The sequence below is a fragment of the Vulpes vulpes genome, chromosome 4, assembly GCF_048418805.1.
Source record: "Vulpes vulpes isolate BD-2025 chromosome 4, VulVul3, whole genome shotgun sequence".
Lineage (NCBI taxonomy): Eukaryota > Metazoa > Chordata > Mammalia > Carnivora > Canidae > Vulpes > Vulpes vulpes.
Genome location: NC_132783.1, coordinates 26,246,790 through 26,270,173, shown reverse-complemented (window position 1 = coordinate 26,270,173; position 23,384 = coordinate 26,246,790). Strand labels below are relative to the sequence as shown.

The 23,384-nt window shown below is 38.0% G+C and overlaps 1 long non-coding RNA gene across 1 annotated transcript in view; it reads right to left on the bottom strand.

Annotated features, from left to right (window-relative positions):
* Nucleotides 1–801: 801 nt before the first annotated feature.
* The window catches only part of LOC140598446 (uncharacterized), a 64,151-nt gene continuing 41,568 nt past the window's right edge, over nucleotides 802–23,384 (bottom strand). The window contains exons 2-4 of the long non-coding RNA XR_012000877.1: nucleotides 19,670–19,773; nucleotides 7,625–7,841; nucleotides 802–936 (exon numbers count right to left, since the gene is read on the bottom strand). This is a non-coding gene — a long non-coding RNA (uncharacterized lncRNA). The remainder of the gene's footprint in view (nucleotides 937–7,624; nucleotides 7,842–19,669; nucleotides 19,774–23,384) is intronic.

The following is a 23,384-nucleotide window of genomic DNA, read 5'->3' as shown; positions in this document are numbered from 1 at the left end:
ATCACTCAATTTTTATTTATATGAGCAACATGTAAGAATTTGGTGAATGAAATATATCTTAGTACAAGAAACCAACTTTTTTTTCAGAGAGCACTGAACAATGCCTTTTATATTTTATATTTTTCTGTAATTCTTTCTATGCTAGTCAAATGGGCCAATACATACTCTGAAGATTTATAGTGGATGGTGACTATTTTCCAGTTTTGTTTTGTTTTACTCACCCATTGCATAACTGGTGCTATGAACAAATTAGTTTCTTCATAGTCTTGGGCCTCAATGTCAGTATTAATTTAGTTGGCTTGCTCTTTTAAAGAATGAAGTCATTCCTTTGTCAAATAAAAGAAACAAGTAGAAAAACCAAATTGCCAAAGGAAAATTGTAATTTCTTAAAGTGGATAAAGAGAAACTGCTTTATTAGAATGGAAGGTTTTCCAAAATGTAAAAGTATAAAACTAGCTGGGAAACAAAACAAAACAAAACAACACCATCCTCAGGATAATAATTATCTCTGGGCAAGGAAAGAGTAGGATTAGGAGAAAGGGGAAAGAAAGAAACTCCAAGCACACATACATCAATTTAAATTCTTGGAAGATTTCAAAATGCTTACACTTCACCATGTGCTTCATACTAATGAAGAACATGTTGTAGGTAACTTGATCATATAAATATCTACCACATACCCATGCACACACAAACGCACACATTGAATTGTATATGTAAACATACAAAACACTGTTTAATGAATAAGTAAATAAACGACAGAAATTTTAAGATTTTCTATTTATTCATAAGAGACCGATAGAGAGGCAGAGACACAGACAGGGGGAGAAGCAGGCTCCTCACAGGCAGCCAGATGCGGGACTCGATCCCCAGACCAGGATCACATCCTGAGCCAAAGGCAGGCAGATGTTCAATCGCTGAGTCACCCAGAGGTCCCTAAAAAACAGAATTTCTGATCATTCAGCAATTTTGTCTGTGATTCCTCTGTATTGATGATCTGGTTCACTCAGTCCAAGTGGCTGAACAGTAGTATTCCATTATATGATGATACATTTATGTGTGGGCACATCTAGTCAAACTTTCTAGAGGCTTACCTAGTTTATTAGCTTTCAAAGAAATTGATTTTTTAAATCATCTCCATAAATGTTTTTCCTAGGCTCTTTGTGTTTTGTTTTTATAATTCTGTTGCTTCAACTTTCTTACTCTTTTGATTTCTTCATCTATCTGCTTGGATTAAATGCTAGCTCATTGTAGTAAATATATTGAAGACTATTCATAACTTCTAAGTATGGCTTTAGCTATACCTCACAAATTTATTTTTCATATTTTAGTTTGTTGGTAATACCATTACAGTTTATGATTTTCCTTGTGAAGTCTTTTTTAACCTAGTCATTATTTAAGCTTTTGTGTTTTTTTTCAGATTTTTCTAACCTGTAGGATTTTAATTATTAGTTGTAATAGTTAATTTCTAATTAAACTGCATTGTAATCAGATAATACGGTTTGAATAACTATGACTCTTTGTGATTGAGAGTATACAGTTAATTTTATAAATATTTAAAATGTTGCATGCATGCTTTAGGAGAATGTGTATTTTCTGTTGTATTCTCTTTTGAGTGCAAGGATATGTAAACTCACAATTATGTCAAACATGTTACTCAAATTCTCTATATATTCTCCAAATGTGTAGCTTCTGAGAGAGGTGTTAAATTTTGCCATTATGCTTCTATGAGCTTTTCCCTTTTATTTTGTAATTCTGAGTTTTGGTAGCTGTTGGCTTTTGGTATTTTATAGTTTAAGTCTATATTATTAGGCACATACAAATTTATAATTTCTAGAGCCTTTTCATGAATTATAGCTTATATGCTTTATTCACATTAATGCTTTGACTTCATATTCTACTTTTTAAAAAATTTTATTTATTTATTTATGACAGAGAGAGAGAGAGAGAGAGAGAGAGAGAGAGAGAGAGAGAGAGAGGCAGAGACACAGGAGGAGGGAGAAGCAGGCTCCAAGCTGGGAGCCTGACACGGGACTCGATCCTAGGACTCCAGAATCGCGCCCTGGGCCAAAGGCAGGCGCTAAACTGATGAGCCACCCAGGGATTCCCCTTCATATTCTACTTTGACAGATATTGTTGCACTAGCAATTTTTTTTTTTTGCTTCATATATGCTTAGTCTATTTCTTTTTTTTTTTTCTTCCTTTTTATATTTTCTGTTTTAGGTTGTTTGTGTAGCAGTGTCCCCTGTAAGCAGCATATAATTGATTTTTTTTTATATCCACACTGACAATTTCTGATATTTATTAAAGCGATTTAATCTATTACATTTACTGTCATTATAGTGTATTTCGAGTTATACTGACACACCATATTTTGCATTTTTGTTTCATCAAAGATTTCTTCTGGTTCCTTTTATCTTCCTTAAGTAAGATTTGTTAGACTCATAAATCTTATTTTAGTATCCTCTGTGTCAATTTTTATTTATATTAAAATTTCTCAGCTATTAGGTCTTTGACCACTTTGTTCCAATATTCCTCTAGTATCTTTTACGAGAATCCACTAAAATTTTAAGAAACAATGATTCTCAAAGAGCACTCGATATGAACAACTTTTTCACTTTTTCTCTTCATACTGCATCCAGGGTAAAATTCTCAGTTCTTTTTTCCAGTTTATTAATTCCTTAACCTTGGTCATTCTAGAGATTATTCTTTTACTTTCATATTTTTTTTCTTTTTTTGACACCTATATATTTTCTGAGATTACTAATCAGATCTTTTTCCTCTTCATACAATTTATATTTTTTCAATAAAGATCATTTCAGGGGCACCTGGGTAGCTCAGTCGGGTGAGTATACAATTCTGGATTTCGGCTCAGGTCATGAGATGGAGCCCCACATGGGGTTCCTCACTGGGTGGGGAGTCTGCTTGGGATACCTTGTCTATCTCTCTCCTTCCCTGCTCTCTCTCGCTCCCTCTTAATTAAATAAAAATCTTTAAAAAGATCATTTCATTCATTTTCCCCTTTGATTTTGGTAGCAAGAAGTAGGGTCCTACTATGACAAATACCTAAAACTGTCAAAGCAGCTTTAGAACTGGATAAGGGGTAATAAGGCTGTAGGAGTTTGGAGGGCCATGCTGGGAAAAGCCCACATTGCTGTGAAGGTACTATTGGTAGAAGTAATAGATGCTGAAGGTAATTCTGGTAAGAGTTCAGAAATAAAAGCAAGAACTTCAGAGAGAGACTCTATCTTCTTAGAGAATACATAACTAATCAGAAACAGATTGTTCGAAACATGGATGTTGAAGATCTTTCTGTGAGATCTCAGAATGGAAATAAGGAACATGTTATTGGAAACCATAAAAAAGGAGAACCTTGTCATAAAATGGCTGAAACTTGGCTTAACGAGTGTTCTAGTATTTTGTGGAAGTTTGAACTTGGAAACAATAAAATCAGATATTTATCTGAGTAGATTGCTCAGGAAAGTTTTAAAGGAGCTTGTGTCCTCCTGACTGCTTATACTAAAATGCAAGAAGAGAGAAATGAGTTGAAGAAGGTATAAAGCAAAAAGAAGTCAGGACTCAAAGATGTGGAAAATTCTCAAGTTTCCGAATTTCTCAGTTTGTCATCTCTGCTCTAGCACTTGTACTCATGCTCTTGCTGCCCCTAGACAGTTCCCTTCTTGTCCTCTTCCCATCCAAGTCTGACCTATAGAGTCAGCTTCCCAACAGTCTGTCTTGATTTGTTCAGTCATGTTGGCATTTTCTCTTGTGAATTTCTGTAGCCTTATAATCATTTTCCTGTGATTTTTGTGACATGTAGTCTTTAATGCCCATTTCTTTTTTTAATTTAACATTTTCTGAAATTGAAATTTCAATGTTACTCTTTTGTCTATGTATATATGTATATCTTTTCAGCAATTCTAGGGCTAGCCTCAAATGCTTTTTATGGATAACACACATGTAATCCACGGGTTCTAGAATATGAGGAAATAGAAAATGTGAGTTCTGAATGGTTCTCAGATGGTTCTCCATGGCACCTACAAGAGCAGGGCTAGAGCAGTGTGAAATTTAAGCAAACCAGTGGAGCCTTGCCCTGGTCACTCCTACAGCCTTGAACAAGCAGCTCAACTCTTTTTTTTTGATACTTTTTGCTCTATTATTTTATTTATGGATCTGAGCAAAAAGTTTTGTGAACCCAAAAATATTGTTATAAATGTGTAGTATGTTTTAGCTTTGTCTCTCTTAGGAGAACACAGGCTTCTGCACCCAAAGAGACTGGCACAGTTATGTCTAGATAATTGGGTCAGCTTATTCTTGATTGGATTGTGTGCAAACATGCAGACTACATCCATAGTGATCAACCTCTTAATTTTTTCAAACAACTCTGTGCCAATCTCCTAAATGTTAGTTCCCTTCTAACATTTTCTTTAAAAAAAAAAAAAAGTGTCTCAGGCCTCCCAGAATGAACACGAATTTTATAGCATTAGTATTTCTTTACAGACCACAAATTTTAGATTTCTTTCCAAAGCACATGAATGGATTTTAAGAAAATCTGTAAATGGCTATAATTTAAGAGGAAAGTATTATCCTTAAGAGAAGATTAGAATTTGGAGGGAAAAACAACCACAACTTTTATCTAGAAACGTGTTACTTCTCCCTCTGCCCCTTTTCTTGCATGCTCTCAATCAATCAATCAATCAAATCATTATTTCAAAAGAGGAAATGGGCTCACACAATTGTGGAGTCTGGCAAGTCTCAAATCTATAGGGCAAGCTTGCAGGCTAGAAATTCAGGTAAGAATTGATGTTATAGTCTTGATCCCAAATTGCACAGGCAAATGAGAAATTCAGGCAAGGTTTCTATGGCACAGTCTTGAGGCTGAATTCCTTCTAAGGAAACTGGTCTTTGCTCTAATGGCCTTCAAGTGTTTGGATGATGCCTACCCACACTACGGAATGTAATCTGCCTAACTCAAAGCCTACTAATTTAAATGTTATTCACATCTAAAAAATATATTCACAGTAATGTCTACACTAGTTCTTGAACAAATTATTGGGCACCATAGCATAACCACCATAGCATAACCACAATAACATATAAAATTAACCATCACTGTGTGTCATTACCTATTAGGCTCTGTTTTCTTCTTTCCCTCACTCTGCTCTACTTAGTTTTACCTTACTCGACCAAATAAAATGCAGTATGATTTGAGCCTTGTAAGGGTCTCCAATCTGCTACAGACCTAAAATCTCTGAACTAATCAGGAGTTCAAAGAGCTCTCTCTAGCCACAAAGACCAAATTCCCAACAGCTTTGTGTATCAGAGGTTTTCCTGCATAGTAGGTTTGGTGGAAGAGACAATGAGTGAAAGCAGCAAATGTATATGTGGCAGGCTGATCTCAAAATGTTAATACACATTTGCCACTGAATTCACATCATGGATGGTGTATCATTTGTGTCATTATTGCTAGCAGTAAATTTTCATGAAGTCTTTAAAACTGTACCTGATACATATTTCAAGACTGATGGAGTGTGGCTAGGTAAGAGTGGATCTGAGCTGCTCTTTCATTCTGTATTTGGAATCTCAGCAGTCATCCTCTGGATTACTCTATTAGGTATCCTACTAAGATTTCTGCAGTATGATCTCATTTAATTCTCATAGCAACCCGATGAAGCAGGTGCTTTTTTTTAATAATAGATTTATTTTTTATTGGTGTTCAATTTGCCAACATACAGAATAACACCCAGTGCTCATCCTATCAAGTGCCCCCCTCAGTGCCCACTACCCAGTCGCCCCCACCCCACCCCCCTCCCCTTCCACCACCCCTAGTTCATTTCCTAGAGTTAGGAGTCTTCCATGTTCTGTCTCCCTTTCTGATATTTCCTACCCATTTCTTCTCCCGTCCCCTCTATTCCCTTTCACTATTATTTATATTCCCCAAATGAATGAGACCATATAATGTTTGTCCTTCTCTGATTGATTTACTTCACTCAGCATAATACCCTCCAGTTCCATCCATGTTGAAGCAAATGGTGGGTATTTGTCATTTCTAATGCCTGAGTAATATTCCATTGTATACATAAACCACATCTTCTTTATCCCTTCATCTTTCAATGGACACCGAGGCTCCTTCCACAGTTTGGCTATTGTGGACATTGCTGCTAGAAACATCGGGGTGCAGGTGTCCCAGCGTTTCATTGCATCTGTATCTTTGGGGTAAATCCCCAGCAGTGCAATTGCTGGGTCGTAGGGCAGGTCTATTTTTAACTCTTTCAGGAACCTCCACACAGTTTTCCAGAGTGGCTGCACCAGTTCACATTCCCACCAACAGTGTAAGAGGGTTCCCTTTTCTCCATATCCTCTCCAAAATTTGTGGTTTCCTGCCTTGTTAATTTTCCCCATTCTCACTGGTGTGAGGTGGTATCTCATTGTGGTTTTGATTTGTATTTCCCTGATGGCAAGTGATGCAGAGCATTTTCTCATGTGCATGTTGGCCATGTCTATGTCTTCCTCTGTGAGATTTCTGTTCATGTCTTTTGCCCGTTTCATGATTGGATTGTTTGTTTCTTTGCTGTGGAGTTTAATAAGTTCTTTATAGATCTTGGAAACTGGCCCTTTATCTGATATGTCATTTGCAAATATCTTCTCCCATTCTGTAGGTTGTCTTTTAGTTTTGTTGACTGTATCCTTCTCTGGAAGCAGGTGCTTTTATCACCATCCTGATTTTATAAATGACAACAGTGAGGCTTCAGAAGTGTAACTAGTCTATCCAGTGTCATGTAGGTAGTAAATTATGAGGAAGGATTAAAACTACGTAATGGGATTCCAGACCTCATGCTCTTGACATTACATAATGTTTTCCAATATACACATGTAATCAAATATTTAAAATTGTAAGAGAAGAAATCAAAGAAGCAATTTAAAGACACTTGCAGACCAATGAAAATGAAAACACAGTGGTCCAAAAACTTTGCAATCCAGCAGAAACCTTTCTAAGAGGGAAGTTTAGAGCAATCCAGCCCTACCTCAAGAAGCAAGAAAAATATCAAATAAACAACCTAAACTTACACCTACAGAGGCTAGAAAAAGAAGAACAAATAAAACCCCAAACTAGCAAAAGAAAGAAAATAATAAAGCATAGAGCAGAAATAAATGAAATAGAAACTAAGAAAACAATAGAACAGATCAATGAAACCAGGAGCTGGTTCTTTAAGAAGATCAACCAGCCTGTACCAGGGCCCCAGCAGCCTCTGCCTCCTGCCCTGCATGCCGCCCTCCCTGGCCGACCCTGTCAGCCACTGTTGGGCAGATGCAGCCCTGCAGAGGGTCCCCAGCTTGGCCTTGCCCCACTGCCGGCCCTCCCGGGGAGCTGTCCTTGGGGCTAAGGGCCTGCAGGGGCCACATGCGGCTCCATGCCCCCAGGTGGGTGGGCACCCGGTGCTGCTGCCCCTCAGCAGCCCGTTGGGGGAAAAGAGGCTGTAACCCGTTGATAGTCCTTTTTGGCTACTCCTTTTGGCCGTCCAGCCAAGGAAGGACTATCAGGCTCTGGGAAGGCATCGTGCACTTGGTGAAGACCGCAGGTGGGCGCCTGCTCAGCCCCTGCTGGACGTGCCCCCCAACTCACCGCTTCCCCTCTGTGGGGCAATTCCCGGAGGCTGCTCTGGAGAGAAGGGGCCCTGCCGGTCCATCCTGGATGAAGAGGCGTTCTGAGAGCCTCAGATATCCTTCACACGCTCTGGACATCAAGACCACATCCAATCCTGGGCATGGAGAGGTCGGTGACTCCGTTCTTCAAACAATGGGACTGCATGGCCTCTAACTCTTCTGACTTGGCTTTTGCCCTGGAAGAAAGACAACAGTTGAATATACACGGATTGTTGCCCTCTTGCTGCATCAGTCAGGATATCCAGGTTCTAAGAATCATTAAAAATTTTGAGCGTGGCCAGGCGGGGCAAGATGGCGGAAGAGTAGGGTCCCCAAGGCACCTGTCCCCACCAACTTACCTAGATAACTTTCAAATCATCCTGAAAACCTATGAATTCAGTCTGAGATTTAAAAAGAGAACAGCTGGAATGCTACAGTGAGAAGAGTTGGCACTTCTATCAAGGTAGGAAGATGGAAACAAAAAATAAAGAAAACAGCAGCCAAGCGGGAGGGGCCCCGTGAGGAGCCAGGCTTAGGCCACGCAGCAAGTGCCCCCAAGACAGGAAAGCACAGGCCCGGAGAAGCGGGAGCTTTACCAAACTTTCCAGATGGCAAGGCGCTGGGAGGGAGCTCGGGCAGGATCCCAAGAGGGGTGGTGATGCCTTCAGGCTCCCAGGTGCAGTAATGGAGGAAGTGCACCCTGGGGGAGAGCGAGCCACACACCCCAGGTAGAGCTCCCTAAAGGCCTGGAGCATGCGTCCACTATGGCCCTGGAGCAGTTCAGGTGGCGGCGATGCACGGAGGTGGCTGCGAGCCCAGGAGCGGGATTCCAACGGTTAGGACCCCAGAGCCCAGGGCACAGGGGACACAGCCCAAGATCCGGCACCCCCCAGGACAGGCAGAGGCTGGGAGGACACAGGAGAGCAAGGACGCTCCTGCTGCCGCCCCCAGCTGTACAGATTGGTGCCCCTGCCCAGGGAGCATCCAGGTCCCTGTGGACTGGGAGCTCCCGGTATTACTGCGGGACTTGACTCTAGGGCTGGAGAGCTGGCCGCTGCCACTGTTGTTCCTACTGGTGTCACCTTTTACCCCGGACTGAGCAGGCGCCTCACAGGATAAACAGCTCCCATGGAGCAATGCACCTGGCAGGGGGCTGGGCATCTCCACCAGGTGCACACACCTGAGAATCAGCACAGCAGGCCCAGCAGGCCCCTCCCCCAGGTGAAGAACAGCTAGAAGGACAGGGGGAAATAAAGTTATTGACCAAGCAGCACTAGAAAGTTCAAGAGCAGTCGAGGGATTTACAGTGTATAGAATCAGAGGACACTCCCCCTTGATTTTTGTTTTCCGTTTGTTCCCCCCCCCCCCCGCTTTTATTCTTTTCTTTTTTTTCTCTCTTTTTCTCCTTTTTCCAGTACAACTTGTTTTTGGCCACGATGCACTGAGCAAAATGACTAGAAGGAAAAACTCACCTCTAAAGAAAGAATCAGAGACAGTCCTCTCACCCACAGAGTTATAAAATTTGGATTACAATTCAATATCAGAAAGCCAGTTCACAAGCACAATTATAAAGCTACTGGTGGCTCTAGAAAAAAGCATAAAGGATTCAAGAGACTTCATGACTGCAGAATTTAGATCTAATCAGGCCGAAATTAAAAATCAATTAAATGAGGTGCAATCCAAACTGGAGGTCATAACAATGAGGTTTAATGAGGTAGAAGAGTGAGTGACTGACACTGGAGAAAAGCTGATGGCAAGGAATGAAACTGAGGAAAAAAAGAGAAAAACAATTAAAAGCTCATAGGATAGGTTAAGGGAAAGGAAAACAAATGACAGGCTCAGAAGGAAAAATATACGTTTAATTGGGGTTCCCAAGGGCGCTGAAAAGGACAGAGGTCCAGAATGTGTATTTGAACAAATCATAGCTGAGAACTTCCCTAACTTGGGAAGGGAACAGGCATTCAGATCCAGGAGATAGAGAGATCCCCTCCCCCCTCTAAAGTCAATAAAAAACCGCTCAAAACCTCGACCTTTAATAGTGAAACTTGCAAATTCCAAAGAAAAAGAGATCCTTAAGGAAGCAAGAAACAAGAAATCCTTAACTTTTATGGGGAGAAGCATTAGGATAACAGCAGACCTCTCCACAGAGACCTGGCAGGCCAGAAAGGGCTGGCAGGGTATATTCAGGGTCCTAAATGAGAAGAACATGCAGCCAAGAATACTTTATCCAGCAAGGCTCTCATTCAGAATAGGAGAAATAAAGAGCTTCCAAGGTAAGCAGGAACAAAAAGAATATGTAACCACCAAACCAGCTCTCCAAGACACCTACAGCCTGAAAATAAAAGGTTGGAGAACCATGTACCATTCAAATGGTCCTCAAAAGAAAGCAGGGGTAGCCATCCTTATATTAGATAAAGCTTATCCCATAGACTGTAGTAAGAGATGAAGAGGGACACTATATCGTACTTAAAAGATCTATCCAAAAAAATAAAAAATAAAAAAATAAAAAGGATCTATCCAACAAGAGGACCTAACGATCATGAATATTTTTGCCCCAAATGTGGGAGCTGCTAAGTATATCAGTCAATTAATAAACAAAGTGAAGTCATACTTAGATAATAATACACTTATACTTGGTGACTTCAATGTAGTGCTTTCTACAATCGACAGATATTCTAAGCACAACATCTCCAAAGAAACAAGAGCTTTAAATGATACACTGGACCAGATGGATTTCATAGATATTTACAGAACTTTACATCCAAATGCAACTGAATACACATTCTTCTCAAGTGCACATGGAACTTTCTCCAGAATAGATGACGTATTGGGTCACAAATCAGGTCTTATCTGGTACCAAAAGATTGGGATCGTCCCCTGCATATTTTCAGACCATAATGCTTTAAAATCAGAACTAAATCATAAGAAATTTGGAAGGATTTCAAACACCAGGAGTTAAAGGACCAAACTGCAAAAAGATGAAAGGGTCAACCAGGAAATTAGGGCAGAATTAAAAAGATTCATGGAAACTAATGAGAATGAAGATACAACCGTTCAAAATCTTTGGGATGCAGCAAAAGCAGTCCGGAGGGGGAAATACATAGCAATACAAGCATCCATCCAAAAACTGGAAGGAATTCAAAAATGAAAGCCAACCTAGCACCTGAAGGAGCTGGAGAAATAAAACAGCAAATAGATCCTATACACAGCAGAAGAAGGGAGTTAATAAATATTCGAGCAGAACTCAATGAAATCGAGACAAGAAGAACTGTGGAACAGATTAACAAAACCAGGAGTTGGTTCTTTGAAAGAATTAAGATAGATAAACCATTAGCCAGCCTTATTAAAAAGAAGAGAGAAAAGATTCAAATTTAAAAAATCATGAATAATATAGGAGAGATCATGACCAATACCAAGGAAATACAAACAATCTTAAAAACGTATAACGATCAGCTTTATGCCAATAAAATAGGCAATCTAGAAGAAACGGATGCTTTTCTGGAAAGCCACAAACAACCAAAACTAGAACAGGAAGAAAATGAAAACCTGAACAGACCAATAACCAGGGAGGAAATTGAAGCAGTCATCAAAAACCTCCCAAGACACAAAAGTCCAGGGCCAGATGGCTTCCCTGGGGAATTCTATCTAACGTTTAAAGAAGAAACCATACCTCTTCTACTAAAGCTGTTTGGAAAGATAGAAAGACATGGAGTACTTCCAAACTCCTTCTATGAGGCCAGCATCACCTGAATTCCTAAGCCAGACAGAGACCCCACCAAAAAGGAGAATTATAGACTAGGATCCCTGATGAACACAGATGCAAAAAATCTCAACAAGATACTAGCCAATAGGATGCAACATTACATTAAGAAGATTATTCCCCATGACCAAGTAGGATTTATCCCCGGGATACAAGGCTGGTTCAACACTCGTAAAGCAATCAACGTGATTTATCATATCAGCAAGAGAAAAAACAAGAACCATATGATCCTCTCAATAGATGCAGAGAAAGCATTTGACAAAATACAGCATCCATTCCTGATCAAAACTCTTCAGAGTGTAGGGATAGAGGGAATACTCCTCAGCATCTTAAAAGCCATCTACGAAAAGCCCACAACAAATATCATTCTCAGTGGGGAAGCACTGGGAGCCTTTCCCCTAAGATCAGGAAGAAGACAGGGATGTCCACTCTCACCACTGCTATTCAACATAGTACTAGAAGGCCTAGCCTCAGCAATCAGGCAACAAAAAAGAAATAAAAGGCATTCAAATTGGCAAAGAATTCAAACTCTCCCTCTTCGCAGATGGCAGGATACTGTACATAGAAAACCCAAAAGACTCTACCCCAAGAGTGCCAGACATACAGCAATTCAGCAGTGTGGCAGTCAGTGGCATTTCTATACACTAACAATGAGACTGAAGAAAGAGAAATTAAGGAGTCAGTCCCATTTACAATTGCACCCAAAATCATAAGAAAACTAAGACTCCTAACTCTGGGAAACGAACTAGGGGTGGTGGAAGGGGAGGTGGGCAGAGGGTTGGGGTGACTGGGTGACAGGCACTGAGGAGCGCATTTCATGGGATGAGAACTGGGCATTATATTATACGTTGGCAAATCAAGCTTCAATAAAAAATGAATGAAAAAAGAAAAATAATTAAAAAAAAGAAACCTAGGAATAAACCTAACCAAAAGGTAAAGGATCTACACCCTAAAAACTACAGAACACTTCTGAAAGAAATTGAGGAAGACACAAAGAGATGGAAAAATATTCCATGCTCATGGATTGGAAGAATTAATATTGTGAAAATGTCAATGTTACCCAGGGCAATTTACACGTTTAATGCAATCCCTATCAAAATACCATGAATTTTCTTGAGAGAGTTGGAATGAATTATTTTAAGATTTGTGTGGAATCCGAAAAGACCCCAATAGCCAGGGGAATACTAAAGAAGAAAATCATAGCTGGGGGCATCACAATGCCAGATTTCAGGTTGTACTACAAAGCTGTGGTCGTCAAGACAATGTGGTACTGGCACAAAAACAGACACATAGATCAGTGGAACAGAATAGAGAATCCAGAAGTGGACCCTCAACTTTATGGTCAACTAATATTCGATAAAGGAGGAAAGACTATCCCCTGGAAAAAAGACAGTCTCTTCAATAAATGGTGCTGGGAAAATTGGACATCCACATGCAGAAGAATGAAACTAGACCATTCTCTTACACCATACACACACACACACACACACACACACACACACAACCTCAAAATTGATGAAAGATCTAAATGTGAGACAAGATTCCATCAAAATCCTAGAGGAGAACACAAGCAACACCCTTTTTGAACTTGGCCACAGCAACTTCTTGCAAGATACATCCATGAAGGCAAGAGAAACAAAGGCAAAAAAGAATTATTGGGACTTCATCAAAATAAGAAGCTTCTGCACAGCAAAAGAAACAGTCAACAAAACTAAAAGACAACCTACAGAATGGGAGAAGATATTTGCAAATGACTTATCAGATAAAGGGCTAGTATCCAAAATCTATAAAGAACTTATTTGAACTCAACAGCAAAGATATAAACTATCCAATCATGAAATGGGCAAAAGACATGAACAGAAATTTCCCAGAGGAAGACATAGGTGTAGCCAACAAGCACTTGAGAATATGCTCCGCATCACTTGCCACCAGGGAAATACAAATCAAAACCACAATGAGATACCACCTAACATCAGTGAGAATGGGGAGAATTAACAAGGCAGGAAACAACAAATGTTGGAGAGAATGTGGAGAAAGGGGAACCCTCTTGCACTGTTTGTGGGAATGTGAACTGGTACAGCCCCTCTGGAAAACTGTAGAGGTTCCTCAAACAGTTAAAAATAGATCTGCCCTATGACCCAGCAATTGAACCCCAATGTTTATAGCAGCAATATCCACAATAGCCAAACTGTGGAAGGAGCCTCGGTGTCCATCGAAAGATGAATGGATAAAGATGTGGTATATGGGGGATCCCTGGGTGGCGCAGCGGCTTAGCGCCTGCCTTTGGCCCAGGGCACGATCCTGGAGACCCGGGATCGAATCCCACATCAGGCTCCCGGTGCATGGAGCCTGCTTCTCCCTCTGCCTGTGTCTCTGCTCTCTCTCTCTCTCTCTCTCTCTCTCTCTCTCTCTCTCTCTCTCTCTGTGACTATTATAAATAAATTTAAAAAATTTAAAAAAAAGATGTGTTATATGTATACAATGGAATATTACTCAGCCATTAGCAAAGACAAATAGCCCCATTTGCTTCAATGTGGAGGGACCTGGAGGGTATTGTGCTGAGTGAAGTAAGTCAATCGGAATGGGAGAAATATTATATGGTCTCATTCATCCGAGGAATATAAAGATTAGTGAAAGCTAATAAAGGGAAAGGAGAGAAAATGAGTGAAAACATCAGTAAGGGTGACAAAACATGAGAGACATTTAACTCTGTGAAATGGACAAGGGGCAGTGGAAGGGGAAGTGGGCGGGATGTTGGGGTGACTGTGTGATGGGCATTGAGGGGAACTTGGTGGGATGAGGACTGGGTGGTATGCTATATGTTGGAAAATTGAAATCCAATTTAAAAATAAACTAAATTGATAAACATTTAGCCAGACTCATAAAAAGGAGAAAGAGGGGGGATGTCTGGGTGGCTCAGTGGTTGAACATCTGCTTTCAGCTCAGGGTGTGATCCTGGAGTCCCGGGATCGAGTCCTACATTGGGCTCCTTGCATGCAGCCTGCTTCTCCTTCTGCCTGTGTCTCTGCCTCTGTCTCTCTCTGTCATGGATAAATAAATAAGTTCTTAAATATTTCTTTTTAACAAGCATTTAAAGAAGAGTTAATACCTACTCATCTTAAACTACTTGAAAAACAGAAGGAAAGCTCCTATGTATTCTATGAGGCCAGCATCACCCTGATACCAAAACCAGATAAAGACACTACAGAGAGGGAGGGAGGGAGGGAGGGAGAAAGAGAGAGAGAGAGAACTACAGGCCCATGTCTCTGATGAACATAGATGCAAAAATCCTCAACAAAATATTAGCCAACCAAATCCAAAAATACACTAAAAAAATCATTTACCATGATCAAGTGGGATTTATTCTTAGTATTCAAATGTGATTCAATATTCACAAATCAATTAACATCATACATCCCATCAACAAGAGAAGTGTAAAACACCATGATTGCTTCAATGGATGCAGAAAAGCATTTAAAAGTACAACATCCATTCATGATAAAAACTCTCAACAAAATAAGTTTGGAGGGAACATAACTCAACAGAATGAAGACAATATATGAAAAAATAACAGCTAATATCATACTCAATGGTGAAAAAAGTGAGAGCTTTTCCCCAAGATCAAGAGCAAGACAAGGATTTCCACCTGACTACTTTTATTCAGCATAGTACTGGAAGTCCTATCCCCAGCAATAAGAAAAGAAAAAGAAATAAATGGCATCCAAATGGGTAAGGAAGAGGTAAAACTTTCACTATTTGCAGGTGCCATGATACTATATGTAGAAAACCCTCAGGATTCTACCAAAAATTGACTAGACCTGATAAATGAGTTCAGGAAAGTCACAGGATACAAACCAATATACAGAAATCCACTGCATTTCTATACACTAATAATGAAGAAGCAAAAAGAGAAATTAAGAAACAGTTCCATTAACAATTGCGCCAAAAAGAATAAGATACCTAGGAATAAACATAAACAAGGAAGTGAAAGATACTGAAAAACTATAAAACACTGATGAAAAAAAATTGAAGACCAAATGAAAAAATATTCCATGTTTATAGATGAGAGAACAAGTATTAATAAAATATCCCATGCTCAAAAAAAATCTACAGATTTGATGGAATCCCTATTAAATACCAGTAGTATTTTTCACAGAACTAAAACAAGTAATTCATAAGCATGTATGGAACCACAAAAGACCCCAAATAGCCAAAGCAATCTGAAAAAGAAAAAAACTGGAGGTATCACAGTCCCAGATTTCAAGATATATTACAAAGCTGTAATAATCAAAACAGTATGGTATTGACAAAAACAGACAATTGATCAATGGTATGGTATTATGGGCATAAAGATCACCTTACAGTATCACTTCTATTTGATATTTAGGGTGAAAATATAGGTGTTCGGTGAAATAGATGAAAACAGACCCTAGGGCAGCCCGGGTGGCTCAGCGGTTTAACGCTGCCTTTAGCCCAGAGCATGATCCTGGAGACCGGGGATGGAGTCCTGCATGGAGCCTGCTTCTCCCTCTGCCTGTGTCTCTGCCTCTATCTCTTTCATTCTGTGTCTCTCATGAATAAATACATATATTCTCTGCTCCTATGAATTCTTTTTTTTTATTCCACATGTAAGTAATATATAGTATTTGTCTTTCTCTGATTTATTTCACTTAGCATAATACCTTCAATTTCATCAACGCTGTCACAATGGGAAGGATTTTCTTTGGTTTTTCTCATGGCTGATTAATAATGCATTATTATATATGGAATATAATGTGTATATATACACAATATACATGCACTACATTTTCTTTTTTCATTTGTCCATTGTTAGACATTTAGGATGTTTCTATGTCTTGGCTACGATAAATAATGCTGTGATAAACATGAGAGTGCAGATATGCTGCTTTCATTTTCTTCAGATAAATGTCCAGAAGTTGATTTCTTGGATGATATGGTAGTTTTATTTTTAATTTTTCAAGAAACATCGACAGTGGGGGTTTTCCATAGTGGCTATACCAATTTACATTTCCACCAATAGCCACAAACATTGCCTTTTCTCCACATCTGTGCCAGCACTTATTATATCTTGTCTTTTTGATAATAGCCATTATAACAGACATGAGATGATATCTCATTGTGGTTTTGATTTGCATTTATCTAATGACTAGTGATGTTGAGCATCTTTTCATGTGGCTTGTTGGCTATCTGTATGTCTTCTTTGGAAAAATATTCAGTTGTCTTGTCTATCTTTAAATCAGATTGTTTTGCTTGTTTTTGTTTTGCTATTGAGTTGTGGGAGTTTCTCATATATTAGGGTTGTTAACCCTTTATCAGATAAATGGTTTCCAAATTTTTTATGGAATTTTTATTGGGAGGCTATTTCAGTTTACCAAATCCACCAATTGTCAATTTATCCTCAGAAAAAAATTACGTTCAATCTTCTGGCTGTATTTTTGGAAACCATTCATACTGTATAATTGCCAGGTAAGAAACAGAGATATAATTCTACTTGTTCACCTTTTAAAGGTACATTCAGGGATGCCTGAATGGTTCAGGGGTTGAGTGTCTGCCTTCGGCTCAGGGCATGATCCCAGAGTCCCAGGATCAAGTCCCACATCGGGGTCCCTGCATGGAGCCTGCTTCTCCCTCTGCCTGTGTCTGTGCCTGCCTCTCTCTCTCTCTCTCTCATGAATAAATAAATAAAATCTTTAAAAATAATAAAATAAAGGTACATTAAACTGTTTGTTTTTTAATATTTTTATTTATCTATTCATTCGGGCTTATCTGAAAGCCCTGGACACTTTGAATTAATGAAAAAATTGAAATGAATATTAAAGTCTCATTACCCTAGATAGTGATTCATGAATTAGGTTTAATAGCCTAAGTATTCTCCCATCTGCTGAGAAATATACCTAGAGAGGATTAACATTAATTCTAATAATTCCAGTTTTAAATGCTGTTTTTCACAAACAACTTATTAAAAGAATTTGCAATACTTCCTTGGAAAAATCCCTAAAGTTTTATATGACTGAAATCTGCTCAGAAATATAAAAACAAAGAAATCATGAAAATAGAAATATCAACAGAATGAAAATGACTTAATAAGAAACTACATAGATCACTGACTATTAAAGGACTTATCTCCCTGTTTGTCGATTATGATAATTCCCAAATTTTCCTTCTGATTTTTTCTATTAACTAGTTATATCCCTGTTAATTAACAACTGGATCAAAATGTAGACAGAACTGAAAATTTTTTAAATCACAAAATGAGTAAAAGAAGTCCTCAGAGGGGATTAAAGCCATTCAATTTACAAATGAAGAAATTGATGACAGGTGAAGTAAAACATTTATTTAAGGTTGCAGTGACTTGGTGATTTCATCCCCCATTTCAATTCCATTGACTTAGAGCAATTGTTTATTAATTTTAGTTATCATACTATTGAAGGTTTTCAGTGATACATAAATAAGTGGGCAGGGAAACTGATAGGTAGGTAGGTAAATAGATAGGCAGACCACTAAACCCTCCCCCAATTTTAGACATTCCAAGATCACCTAGATTTTGTCAGTTTTCAGTAGCTCTATTTTAAATCAGGCACTCAGTATGCGTACATTATTGAGCATCTGCCATGTACTACTCCTGGGATAATTGTTAGTGGATGTAACGAATAAGAAATCATCCTTGTCCACAGAAAACTGACAGAGCTATTTATTTAGCTCAGTGTAGTAAATAGGTATGAGGAAAGTGAATGGGATTGAATACATAGAGGAAAGTGAATGGGATTAAATACATAGAGACCTCAGCCTGCTTGAAGGTAGGAGAAATTAGATCTGAATCTAGTCTTACCCTACTCTCAGTAGGAATTGGTCTATTCAAGGGTTGGCTGAAAGAACATTCCATCTATAGACAGGCAGAGACAAGAAATCAGGTGTTGTGAAATGGATGGGAAAATGTGTCTAGTACAAGCCTATCAGACAATAGGAACTTCAGCCTATTATTGTGGATACGTGCTGATTTTCCCTAACTTTCAGTGACCCTTCTTTATGATGAGAGCAAGAGGTTTGCCACATGTAAATTGTAACAAAAAGGCAACTGACTAACTGCAATTTTAAATACAGATAATCAAACAAGAAAGTGAAGTGACAGAAAAGAGAGTAGGACAGACTTCATAAGGGCAAAAAGGATTCCTGAGAGGAATTTAATCCATGTCTTAGTGTTATACTGTGTATTCCAGGTTCTCTTCCTGTATGTATCCATTAAATTTCCAGGAATGTGAGGGACATAATAATTGAAATTACTGTCCAATTATAAAATATGAGTATGTTTTTCCTAAGTCTGTGATCCTGAAAATGCATATGTGAATACCTTCTTCCCAAATTCAATCATATTTAAATATTCTATGAAGAAACTAACACTTAAATAACTATGATAAATTAATTTGTTGGAAGAAGATAATATAATATATATCCTCAATATATATAATGTATATTGAGCTGTGATTAGATTATTATAAAAATTTTCTAGGACTACCTGGAATAAATATGAAAGGAGAAAACTGTCCTATAATTAGAACCTAAGTAAATATACAATTAAATATGTATCTTCTATATTGTCCTCTTGGCTTGAAGAAAAGCTAATTCTATAGAAAATACACCTCAAAAGTATTACTTTCACATTCAAACCTATTCAACTCTACCTACTTCATGTGCATCTGACAGAATACATTCTTTGTATGTGACAATATTTACGTATTTAAGTCTAAGAATCACACCTGAAGAACAAATATTGGTAAATAGGAATAAAGATAACTTGAAAACCAACAAATTAACATGTGTATTTGTATTTCTGTTGTAAAAAACAGCCATAATTTTCAATATGACCTCTAATCTTTATTTAAAGTATTGTCATGAATTTCCAGCTATGGTAGACCAAATGTTAAGGACCAAGATTCAGGAGAAAAAAGAAACACAGGAGGGGAGTCTAGCATTTCCCATTGTAGTGTCTCCTGATTCTCTTCAAGGTGATTAGAAGATGAGCAGTGCTTTTGACAGCCTTGGGGCCACAGTAGACAGTGTAAGAATTCAGAATAGTGGCTTATTGGAAGGAAGGAGGGAGTAAGGATTAAGAAAGGATGATGATCTTTCTTTTTTTCTTAGTGGTCATTATACACGTGTTACTTTGCCCTAACTCATCAAGCTGCACATTAGTATTTTGTGCACTTCTCTGTGTGTTGTACTTCAAAGTAGACAGTAAAAACTTACCACGATAAGAAACGTCAACTCATGCTTACACCCTTAAATTCACTCCAGTAAACACATTGAGCATCTTCTCATGCCAGCCATGATGCTGTGTTAGCCTCGCAACTCTAAATAAAAGACAAATACCATATGATTTTATTCATGTGTGGAATTTAAGAAAAAAAGCAAACAACATGGGAGAGGGAGAGGAAAACCAAGAAACAGACTCTTATCCATAGAGAACAAAATGATGGTTACCAGAGGGGAGGTGCCCAGCAGGATGGGTTAAATAGGTGATGGGGATCGAGAAGTGCGCTTGTGATAAGCACCGGGTGTTGTTTGTAACTGTTGAATCACTAAATTCTACACCTGAAACCAGTATTGTACTGTCTGTTAACTAACTGGAATTTAAGGAAAAATTTTGTAAAAAGGCCATACATTTTTTAAAATAAACTTATGTATAGAAACAAGAACAAAAACAAAAAAAGAGAGAGACACACACACATCCCTAATTTCATCAAGCTTACTATTCTAGGAAAAATATGGCATTAAGAAACGCCATACTAGGAAAATTCAAGACTTTAGCACTTACATTGAAAGCCACTGATTTAATAAAGAAATCATATCAGTTCGGAATGGTAAATTCTACAGCCTAAGTTATAAATTTATAAATTTAATATTTCCTTTTCCATGGTCATATTTTTGCTGTGATTTTTAAAAATATTTTATTTATTTATTTGAGAGAAACAAAGAGCATGAATAGAAGGAGGGGCAGAGAGAGAGAGGTAGAGGGAGATACAGACTCTCCGTTGAGTGGGGAACCTGACGGGAGGCTCAAGCCCAGGTCCCTGAGATCATGATCTCAGCCAAAGTCAGACCCTTAATGAACTGAGTCACCCAGCCCCTTTGCTGTGATTTTTAAACATATTTACTACAAATTCCTTGAGGTAAGAGGCTATGTTTTATTCATCTTTCAATCCACTGTTCATTGCACAAGGTGTAGCTAAGAGACTTAAGTAAATAGATTGGATGAAGAAAAAAAATCAAGATATATAGAACGTCTTCTTTAATGTATCTGGTTGCCTGTGTGATTCTTTCTTTATAAAATAAGCCAATTTAAGGCAAGAGACTTTATTCTTTACATTTTCTTGAAGAAATTAAATGTCATGCATAAATTTAGTGCTTAATAATTCTTTTATGATTATTAAATATCCATTGTTCAACTTTTAATTTTTAATCTTAGACGGGCTCATGGCCATCTATTAACAATTCCTAACCCTTCAGCTCTTCAAGGATTTATAATTTAGTACAAGTTTTTAACTTCATAGATGAGGTAAATTAAGCCCCAAGAACTTGTAAAGTAAGGCATAATACTTAGCTCTCACTTGCAAATTCTCTCTTATACTCAAAGATAAACATATCAGATCACTTTGTACATCTCCAAATGTACTCTACTGGTAATTGTTTAATTCATAAAAGGAAAACATTTCATATTCAGTGTAAGAAAAACAGTGTGATTGCTACAAACAGGAAGCAAAAACAAAATGACATATACATATTTTTTATGTGAAAAAAATCTACAGGTGTGTGTATTTAATACTAACCTATGGTTTTGACAGAGTCAATGGTATTTTCTGGGAATAGGCAATTGGAAGAGTTTTTACAAAAAAAAATTGTCTTAAGAAATTTGGAAAGCAATCTACATTCACAGTTATGTTTTATCTGCAATCAAGGAACTGACAGTCTATGTAACCACAGATTTCCTATTTGTTGTTATTTTAATGATTGCAACACTAGTTTGAAAAGTTCAGCTAGAGAATTCAGTCTCTACCTTGAACTATGTTCTATGAGAACACTATGAGAAGGAAAAGTCAAACTGACCAGCAAATACATTAAATTAGACTCTTGGGATACGTGACCACTTTCTAAAAGAAAAACCACATTACACTCACAAAGCAGAGGAAAGTTTTCACTAAGAAGGCTTTATCCCAAGATAAAGCAGAGAACTGACAGTGAGGACCTCTGGAGACCATCACACTAATTAATCTCTCTGGTATCCAAGGGTTTATTATCTCCACTGAGGCCTATTCATAGGTGGAAAATAATCCTGAAGGTAGATTCATTTCCAAGTTGTTATGCTAAACAATGAAACTAGTCATGATCCAATATATCATTTATCCTTACTAAGGAAATACTTAAGGGATTTGAGATGATGAGTGAATGTTATAGAAAATTTAAAAATTAATGTCATTTAATGAACCATGGGTTTAATTATGAGCATATGAAAGAAACGTATTTGATTATTAAAAGATTATCTAAAATTACAGATTATACAACTTCTTGGGCACTTGATCTTTTTGATCAAATTCAGTTAATAAAAACTGAATAATGAGCCATTTAATAGGAAAATTCTTGCACCAAAGAGATCATCTTCCTAGGTTCAAATGTTTCTTAGGGTTAAAGGCTGATGAACGTTTCATGAAAACAAAATGGATCATACACTCAGAGAAAAATCTTGCTTTGCCAAAGCATTTTATAACCTAATTTTGAAATTAGAATGGAAATTAGCATATGGAATATTTTCATTATCATACAGTTACAACAAAGTTTCTATCTACTCTCTCGTGCACTGTATTAGCTCCTGGGTTTTCTCAACTCACATTATTTCACAATATTCTTCCACACATGACTATTTTTGGTATTTTATACTTCGAAAAATATGTTAGCTTATTATTCAGAGATAACATCCAGAGGGAGTTAAAGCAGCTAAAAACTTCATGATCAAAATCCTTGCCCTCTGACATAACTGAAACAGTATTTCTTTGAGTTATATTCTGACACCAAATAATAATTATGGAGAATAAACAAACGCTAGTAAGAGCCCTGGATGTCATCAGCAACAGAAAGGCTATTTGTAATACTGTCTTAGAACTTTCCTACTTTAAAGATAACTAACAAGCCTACTCAACCTTTTGGGGAAACTCTCAAGAGAGGAGGAGTATTGCATGGAAATAGCAAAAGTGAGCAACAATAATGCTCCCACTCCTGGCCACTATAGCATGTGAGGGGAGACAAACAATGTTCCAGTCAAGGCAAAAATAAAATAAGGAAGCTGAGATAACTTTTTAAAAAGATTTTATTTATTTATTCATGAGACAGACAGAGAGGGAGGCAGAGACACAAGCAGGGGAAGAAGAAGGGTCCATGCAGGGAGCCCAATGTGGGACTCGATCCCGGGACTCCAGGATCAAGCCCTGAGCCAAAGGCTCAGCTTAACCACTGAACCACCCGGATGTCCCCAAGATAACATTTTAAATATGGTTGAGGATATTAGGGGAGTCTTTTTACCTTAGAAAATGAATTCCCTGAGACACAGTGAAGAAATTTTGAAAGGTAAGATGAAGTAGAGGGATAAATAAGAGATAAACAAACATACAGAAAATGAGGGCATCACTGGACGATGCTACCATAGAGGTAAGGAGGGCAGTAATTAAAGTTGGGTTTTGCCTGATGAGAATAACAAGAAGTTTAGTGGAATTATCCTATGAAGGCTCTTTCTTTTTTCTTTTCTTTTGAAGGCTCTTTCTACTCACAATCACTTCCCCTTAATATTTACATCCACTTCAATCCTGATTCTTTTTCCACATTCCACTGAAATTGCTCATGCTAAGTTCACCGTTGACTTTGACATTGCCAAATCAGTGAAATTTTTCTTCCAAATGATCTAACCTTAAGCATA